Consider the following 10,281-nt stretch of genomic DNA (forward strand, 5'->3'; position numbering starts at 1 on the left):
TGACCACCACACCCAATAGCAATCAGATTAAATGAAACAGTGTTCCAAAACCCTTTACCTCTAAATCCTATAGCCGGCAAATATAACTAGGCAGCCTACCTTGGGTACCCAATGAGTTACCGAGTCATATGGTGCAGGCCTGATGAAGCTCGGGATCGTAAAAGCCACAAACAGTTGGCTACTCCGCGCCAATGCGCCGAGAACAGATGAAACTGTCCGCCAGCAACACTGGCCGCCGTCCTTGCCGCGAGCGTGCCGAGCCGGCGGAAAGGTGAGACGTCCTCCAAACAGCCCACCTAGATGTCCGGCGACCCGAGTAGTCCCTTGTCCGCTGGAATCCTCCGACCCCCGGTCCTCGTGCGTCAAGCCGAGCAGTCCAAACGATGCATATTACAGACGCCCGAGCTGGACACCTTGAGCAAAGTCCACGACTAATAAACTAGCTCTAGCCGGGTTAGCTTTCTGATGCTCTTCGGTGTTTCAGTCCGAGTTCTCGAATATATTTTTGTGCTTATTTCGAACTTGAACCCATATTTGAACCCATATTTTCAAGGCCGTGCTGGCACCACATCTATGGGGGTAAAATGCATGATGATAGACCGGCGAATTTGAACCCCGGTCGCTGGCGTTCGGGTCTTATACTAATCCACTACGCTACAGCCGCTACCTCTCAGTGGTCGAAAACATGCGATACATTTCTTAAATAGGGTGTATTTAAAGTGAATTCCCTAAATGATAGAATAAGGCAGGATGGACGTTGCTTATGCATTTTTAAATCATCATCATTCTATTTGGATTAATGGCGAACAATTCTGCATTTGGCATAGTTATTTTACAGACAATACGCAGAATCTTTTCACTTATACTCATTTAGACTGCTTGATCTATCGTAAAGGTGAGAAAAATGACGCAAAAAACGCCCCTTTCACGTGAACGCGCACTGAACCTAAAGCGGAAAACCTGGTTCTACTAATTGAATCTAAAGTGAGCTTCGTGGTACCATTTAACTCTGATTGCGAGTTGCGGCTCTGTCGAGCCAGGTTTTCCCAAGAAAGCCTGGGTATGTTCAGCGAGCTTCGTGGTATAGGGCACAGTGCCCTATACCACCTTTGTCTTGAGTGTGCACGCTTGTGTGTGTGTGTGTGTGTGTGTGTGTGCGCGCTTCCGTGTATGTGTCGCTGCCTTTGTCCAACCTTAAAGTGTAAACTGATTCTCTGCTGAACACACGAGAACATTCAGTGGATCCACTGAATTGTTTCATCACCATCATGCTGTATTAACCAAACAGAAAAACAGTCCCTCACATGAAAACAATAAACACAAGGACTCAAACAATAGAAGAACAGTCCCTTGCATGAACACAATAAACACAAGGACTCAAAAAATAGAAGAACAGTCCCTTACATTAATGCAATAAACACAAGGACTCAAACAATAGAAGCAGCAGACATTACTAATCATAAACAGGTGTGCACATATATTTTAACTGAACATGTTCTGCTGCTGCGGTGCACGCGCACACACCGCGCGTGCACCGCTGCTTATCAAAATATAAACTGATATCAGAGCCCTTGTATGAAACTGGTAATGTCTGAAAATATAAACAATATTGTAGCATAAACATGTTAAGATTAACCATCAATCAATATTGATTGATCGATGATCCGGATTCGGCCCAGCACCCCTGGAAGCAGTCTGCCCCCAGATGGCCCCCAAATTGTATTATTTTCAGTATGAGACTTTGTTTGATTTAGGACTTAACATGCCTTTTTGGCTTTTTGCCAGCTATGTTGTGTCTTATTTGGGGAGGAGGTGGTTCACTCTAGAAGGCGGGTTGCCACAGGGTGTGTTCATATCTAGGTGTGTGTGTGTGTTCATATCTGCATGTGTGTATGTGTGTGCGCAACTGCGCATGTGTGTGTCTGTGTGTATATTTGAGTGTTCAAAATGTGTGGGTGTGTGCGTGTGTCTGTGTGCGTATACGTTTGTTTACATATGCATGTTTGTGTGTGTTTAGATAATTTGTGTATGAGTGTGTGTGTGTGAGTTTGGGCGCGTGTGTGTTCATATATACGTGTCGTGTGTGTGTTCATATAAGCGTTTTGTGTGTGCATGCGCATGTGTGTTTATGTGTGTGCATGCGAGCGTGTGTTTATATGCGCATGTGTTTGCGTGTCTTAATATGTGTGTGTGTCTGTAGATATGTGTATTTATACAGCATGTGTGTGTTTGTGTTTCGATGTGTGTGTGTGTGTGTGTGTGCGTGCTCGCGTGTGTTTGCATACGTGGGCACATGTGTGTACAATGTATGCGCACGCGTGTGTGTTAATATATATGCGTGTCTGTGTTAATACATGTGCGTCTGTGTTAATATATGCATGCATTATTATATATGTGTGTGTGTGTTAATATATGGGTGCGTGTATCCTCAGACTCAGAGAGAGAGAGAGTGAGAGACTATAACTAACACAGAGACACTGAGGCACACCTCGATACCCTGAACCCAGGGAGGAGCTCCTCCTGGGTGAAGGTGGACTGGAAGGTGTGGAGGTGTGTCAGTGTGTCTGAGGACCCTCCTCCATCTGGGGACACTCTGTAGAAGGACAGAGTGCCAGCAGGCCGGTCCAGATACACTCCTACTCTGGTAGAGCCAGCGTCCTGGAGACGTATGTCTGTATCTCTACCGTTGTGACGGCAGAGCAAAGATCATCATGAAAATAAAGAGTCCAGGACTTGTTGTTCCATCCAAGCCTGCTGTCATTAACCTGTCCTCTTCTTGTGATCGGTCTGTATGTCACTCCTATAGAAACATCTCCTTTCCTCTCTACCTCCCAGTAACAGCGACCAGTCAGACCCTCTTTACACAACACCTGGGACCAGCGGTCAAATCTTTCTGGGTGATACGGATACGACTGGTCCTCTTGAACCCCCGTCACCTTTCTGTTGTCCTCAGACTGAGAGAGTCGTCTGTGGGCTGTGTTTGGGTCCAGTGTTAGTTCACAGGCATCTGATGGAGAACAAGACATGATGAGCTGCTGAACCATTCTTCACCATCATCAACACTAGTACTGTTCTCTTGCATTCTTCTTTTTTTGTTTCACGTTCATCTACTCTACAAACTTTAACATAGAAAGACTAAATAATATCAGAGCTGCTATAGTGGACTAGTGTGCTATAGCTTTAGAAATAGTTAATTTAAGATAATTTAAGCTAAACTTAAATGTAAATCTCATGTGTGTGTGAGTGGCTTTCCCTTTCAAACATTGAAGCCTAGAAAAATGTATAAACTGAATCTACTCCCGCAACATTTAAACAACATACACATGTTATGTAGCAAAACGTTCAGCATGGTGAGCTCATTGCTCCTCTAGAATATCTAAGCTATAGTCAAAATAGTTTACAAGATATTAGACTTTCAAAGGTTCCAATACACATTCATTGTGATCCACCTGTGTGAACAAAAGACTGAACCAACTGAGCTTAGCCTGGCTCCGCCTGCCTGAGTACTTCCGCTCAATTTGAATTTCCCTTCAGTAATAGGTCTGGACCTGCTGTATGTAATTTGGTTTTCTGGCGCCGCCCAATCAGCGAACAGAGGGCGTGTCTGAGAACAATGACGATAAAGTCGTGCGCCAGTTTGAGTTGTTGTTGTAGGTCGGTAGTTGATAGTTGATGTGCAATTTTTCCCTGATAAATTAAATTAGACGAAAAAAACCTGCAGCTGTCGTTGACGGACATTTTCGTGCAGACGCGCAAGGTGTTTGGTTTGTGTACAACCTGCGCGTGATTCCCGGCGCATGACATACGTCACAACCAAACGTTAGCGATTGGTTATGGCAGATCCAGAGTGGCACTGGGCAGATCCAATCATTTTAAACTTCAACAGACACCCGCCTTCAAGTGAGTTAACGTTTGTCAATTGATTAGGTCCAGACTCTCTGTACAAATGAAATGAAATGAAGTGAAGTACGAGAGTCTGGTAGAACCAGGCTAAACTAAGCTCACATACAGGCTGGAAACTAACTGTTGTTGGTACCATAGAACTGGTTCATACATACTATATATAGACATGTACACATACGTACACACACCTACACAAACATACTAGACACACATCAACACAGGGAAACATAGCTACACCTACGTGTAAAAAGTACACATACATACATAGTAGGGGTGTAACGGTACAACTGTCACAGTCCGGGCCGGCTCTTCACTGTCCTGAGCCAGGTTTTCCCTCCTGCTACCTGCCTTCTCTGTGCCCAAGCCACCCCCACTCCATGGCCTCACTCCGCTCCTGGTTTTTGACATGCTGTGCCAGCAGCCTACCTGTGGCTGATTACCAATCAGGCCAATGCAGATTTATCTTCGTTCATGTAGCCACGCCGCGCTACGCCAACCTACAGCCTCGCCACGCCAAACTACAGCCTCCCCAAGCTACAGCTACAGCCACGCCACGCCAAGCCAAGCTACAGCCAAACCACGCCAAGCTACAGCCAAGCCACATCTAGCTACAGCCACGCCACATCTAGCTACAGCCATGCTAAACCACGCTACTCCAACGCAAGACGGTGCTTGGCCCAGGATCTGCCCTTGCCCCTGCCCTTGCCATTGCCCCGGCCCTCGCACCGGCCCTTGCCCTTAAGTTGCTCTTTTCCCTCATGTTTTTGGACTTCCTATTGGACATTTTCGTTGTTGCGACCGCTAGTATTTTGTTTCCCTGGACTTAAGTGCCCCAGTGCCTAGCCAAGCTCCTTAGTTGTCCCCCACAACTGATTTGCCCGTGCTCGTTGGAGCCTGTTGCCTACGAACCCTGTTTTAAATTAAACTATATTTTTTGTTTAAGTATATCGTGTCGGCATTGAGGTCCACTTTCTGCACCCTGGCCAGCAGTCTTGACAACACTGAAGTCACGGTTCAGTTCAGACCTCGGTTCAGACATCACGGTTCGGTATGAGTTCAGTACAATGAAGGGAAATGAAAAAACTAAAATGCAGCAAGCAATTATTTTTTATTGTGCATGTCTCAGGTTGTACCACCTAGTGTTATACAGCCTCTCCCCTGAGCCAGCTGCAACCGCCTGAACTGTGTAATCTAAGATGGAAACAATAAGTTCCCCACATCATCTCCAGCCTCCATTCGTAACTTGTAAACAATAAGACCATCAGTTATAAAACTGAAAATGCTGCATAACAAAACAGGATCTTAGCCAGTCCCACAATGAGCTTTCCACAACCCTGCCGTTTTTTCGAGGCGGATCAAGGTCGAGGGTGGGGGAGTGGCACTGAGCAGCTTGTGGCCACGGTACCATGCGCTGGTGATTACAGTGGATGTATCGCAATGGCGAGGCACACACAGCCTTTTGCCATCTTCTGTAAATATTCTAGAACACTGGGTGCTCCAGCGGGAGTCATGGAGCTCTATATCTAAATAATATATTATGCATAGATATCTATATCATAACACTTATATTATCATGGCCAAAACCTGTATGCGCTTCCAGACAATATTATGAATCTCAAACGACTGCGTCGGGTTCTCGGAAGTAGCAGCTACTTCCGATTGATGTGGAAGTGGAAGAACCAGACACGTCGGAGCAAAACATTTTTGCGGTGGAAAAAAATGTAGCACTGGCCAGAAGGCGGAGCTCGGCTACCTAGGCACCAATCAGGGCTGCATTTTAGTTGTCCCTGAATAACTTGTGTATCTAACATTAGTTCCGCATTACATTTCTTAATTCGCACGCCAGTTTCATTTAAGTTTATACAGTGTATTCTCCATGTAAATCCATGCACCGAACCGTGACGTCAAATATACGATACAAATACATGTATCGTTACACCCCTAATACATAGACATGTACACACACCTACACAAACATACTAGACATACATCAACACAGGGAAAAATAGCTCTACACATGCGTATACACAAGTCCACATGTGAATGAGCGGACGTCACCTCCTGCTGTGTGGATGGATTTTCCATCTCAATAGTGAGAGTGTGTTGTGATGAATCAAACAGACACTTACACTTCTTAAGAGCTGGTATCAACCTCCACACTCCACCGTGCTCCACACTGGGGGGAATCAAAGTGAGAGCAGCATGTTGAAACATTCATCTTCATCACCTACTGTCTCATCATGTTCTACATAACATGAGTTACAGCTGCCTTTTAAAACCACTTCATCTAGCAGCGGCTTCAACCCTTGTAGGAGACTTTGTCCCTGAGTGGTGAGCTGTCCTGTCCATACCTGAGAGTGTCCAATCTCCAGTGTGGATCCTCCAGTCAAGCAGAGAGCAGCGCAGCTCCTGTGTCTCTTGGGTGATTGTAGCTCAGGTCCAGCTCTCTCAGATGGGAGGGGTTCGAGCTCAGAGCTGAGACCAGAGAAGCACAGCCTTCCTGTGTGACCAGGCAGCCAGACAAGCTACACACACACACACACACACACACACACACACACACACACACACACACACACACACACACACACACACACACACACACACACACACACAGGCACACACACACACACACACACACACACACACACACACACACACACACACACACACACACACACACACACACACACACACACACACACACTTGTGAGAAGTATTACTTTTCTTGAGGTAAATCGGGTTTAACTGTCTTGTGGTTGAACTGTTTTGAAACTGTAGCATTTTAGAGTAGGGTAGAGCAAAAACAAAACTGTAGACTGAAACTGACCTGAGAATTTCCAGTGTACAGTGTGGATCCCCCAGTCCAACAGAGAGCAGCCTCGCTCCTGAATCCTGCAGATCATTGGTACTCAGGTCCAGCTCTCTCAGACTAGAGGATTTGGAGCTGAGAACTGAGGCCAGAGCTTCACAGCATCTCTCTGACAGATGACAGCCATTTAGCCTTCACACAATAAACAGAACCTAGTTAGGAACTGTGATTAATGTTGTATTTGAAATTTGTTAATAGACATGTTTTATTAGTTTAGATTAATGTCAATACAGTAGATCTTCAAAACGTAACTTACTTAGAGGTCAGATAAGTAAAGCATCAACAAAACTCCAGAAAATGTACCTAAAAAGTTATAGTTTGTCTAGCCACGTCCTGCTACGCGGTCCAATACCTCCATCTACTGGCTACTTGACGAGAGTGGTCCTTCTCCTGACACACCGGTCTACAATCACCAATCACATTCCCTACTTCAGCCGAGGATCTCCTATGAGCCGGCGCCAGTTTGTCGTTACGTCTACCCAGTTAGTATCGGTCCTACCAGCACACGTAGCCTGTCTCCGTGTTAACCATCTCTCTTCTTCTCTAGTTCTCCCCCTGTCACCGAACGCCTTCCTGCCTGACTACCCGCCTGTCGTTGAGTCCTTGCCAGCCTGCCTGCCTGACTACCCGCCTGTCGTCGAACCCTTGCCTGTCTGACTGCCTGCCTGTTACCGGACCCCTGCCTGCCTGACTACTCACCTGTCGTTGAGCCCTTGCCTGTCTGACTGCCTGCCTGTTACCGGACCCCTGCCTGTCTGACTACCTGCTGCCTACCAATAAATCTGGTTTCCTTTATCCCGTCTCTGCCTCCCAGCGTTCAGCACTTGGGTCCCCACGTCCTGTTCCATAACATAGTTCTAATAATAATCTGTTATTGTACTTAACTAAACAGCTCTAAAGTACACCTTACTGTCTGACTACATGGTTAAGAGTAGTATAAGAATGTAAACCAACACCTTATACAAGCATTAACAAACTGAATACAATGTACACCTTTTACTGTCATGGCAACACAAATAGAGTGAGATGAGGTCTTCTGTTTGCTAAGATGAGTGGTAATGGCGCTGCGATGCACGCAAACTGCCAAGGTTTAGTTCAGTGCTGAGTTAAAGCTGGGCTGTATTGTGGCGCTGGTGTGATCGCTCTATTGGGAAACACGATCCACTTCAGTTCCAATGAAGACACTCTGCTTTAATCAGAAAACTAAAACAGTGGTTTGTACTTTCTGCAAAGTATCATTGAAATGTCACCGCAGCACTGCCGCTATTCAAGAGCATGTGAAGAAATGTACTATTCTGGATGACCAAGAGAATATAAATCCTAATTGGAGTATATTATCCAATCAACATTATTGTTAGTAGGTATTTGATTGAGGAGGAGGATGAAGAGTTGGTTGATGAGGAAAGAGATGTTGCGGCGCAGGTGGTAAAAACAGAAAAAGCCCCCCTATCAGTGCATACGTTAATTTGTAAAGTGGGAGGTCCCAGTGCGCAGAGGGGGGGTGATTACAACACTGCTATCTCTGACTGACTCACTCACTCACCTCGACCTGACAATTTTTTTTTAAGCACTGGCAAGAAGGCGGAGCTCAACTACCTAGGCGCCAATCAGGGCTGCAGTTTAGTTGTACCTGAATAACTTGTGTATCTAACATTAGTTCTGCATCACATTTATTAATTCGCACCCCAGTTTTATAAAATTTGATACCGTGTATTCTCTGTGTAAATCCATGCACTGAACCGTGACGCCCGCACCGATTCAGTTCAATAGGAATACATGCATTGTTACACCCCTTATACGTAGATATGTATACACACCTACACAAACATATTAGACATACATCAATCATCTGTTCACATGAATGGACACAGATGGATGGTAGGTGATAGAGGACATTTTCACATCTCATAAAGTGGTGCATATTTGTTAGGGGTGCCACCAAATTAAAAAGATAGACCTGTTAACTTTCTAGAGATAAATCTGTTCAACATCCTCTGATGTTGAACTTGTGGTGTAACTGTTTGACCATTGAGTGAAACCGACCTGAGAGTTTCCAGTGTACAGTGTGGATTCTCCAGTCCAGCAGAGAGCAGCTTCACTCCTGAATCCTGCAGGTCATTGGTACTTAGGTCCAGCTCTCTCAGACTAGAGGAGTTGGAGCTCAGAACTGAGGCCAGAGCTTCACAGCATCTCTCTGACAGATGACAGCCACGCAGCCTTCACACAATAAACAGAACATGTTAGGATCTGCAATTAATGTTCAATTTGAAAATTGTTTTTAGACATGTTTTATTAGTTTAAATGAATGTCAATACAGTAGATTTTCAAAATATAACTTACTTAGAGCTCAGATAACTAAAGCATCATCGAAAATCCAGAAAATGTCCCTAAAGTTCTAATAAGAATCTGTTATTAAACTTAACTAAACAACTCTAAAGTCCACCTTACTGTCTGACTAGATGGTTATGAGTAGAATAAGAATGTAAACATACACCTTATACTAGCATTAACAAACTGAACCCAATGTACACCTTTTCCTGTCATGGCAACACAAATAGAGTGGTGAAGAGGGATGTCGTTTACAACTTTAACAAGGGCGTTCTTGGTGCTGTGAAGCGGTCGAAATCCTGATTGGAAGGTTTCATAGTAACCAGTTGATGCCAGGAAGTGATTAAGTTGCTGGAGGACAACTTTCTCAATGATTTTACTTATGAAGGGTAGATTTGATATTGGTCTAAATAGAGGTTTAATTACTGCAGTTTTCAAGGCTTATTTCAAATTACCTGACTGGAGAGAGTTGTTAGCTATTTGCAATGTGTCTATTGCTAGGCAGTCAAAAACATTCTTAAAGAGGTTGGTAGGTAAAGTATCAAGGCAACAGGTGGATGGCTTTAATTGTGTCACTGTTTCCTCAAGAGTTTTAGAGTCTATAACATTAAAGGGGTAGTTCGGAATTTTGGACATAGGGCCTGATTCCCAAGTGAGCATTGGTATTCTATATCACTGGAGATAGTTTTCAACACATTTCATACAGTCCTTCTAGTTGCAGAGTTCGCTCGTGCTAGGCTAGCGCACGTCAACGGGCAATGCTAGCCTGCTATTAAAAACAGTCTTACCCACTCCACAGTACACCCGAGTTAAATCAATTATAACGACACACTATAAATCTAAATGTCTGTTTATAGAATAATGTTAGAAATAAAACCAACCTTGCATTGCATTGCATTTTGAGGGAATTGCGGGGTCTCAGCAGCAGTGTTTATATTCCTGTACGTAGGCTACGGCAGCGGCGGACTGATACCTAGGTTACCTGCCGCTGTCATTGCTACAAACGCAGAGTACAGTGAACAAAGGAATTATATAAGCGTATTCAATTAACAAGATACGCCCACGTTTGGAGGAGTTAGCGATGCATCTGCTTTTGAAGACGATTATGAGGAATTTGTTGTATCCAACGAACCGTACATGCACGAGCCGGTGTTTTGATGTCCAAGCCAGCAGCAACA

Source organism: Gadus macrocephalus, chromosome 4, assembly GCF_031168955.1.
Source record: "Gadus macrocephalus chromosome 4, ASM3116895v1".
NCBI classification, from domain to species: domain Eukaryota; kingdom Metazoa; phylum Chordata; class Actinopteri; order Gadiformes; family Gadidae; genus Gadus; species Gadus macrocephalus.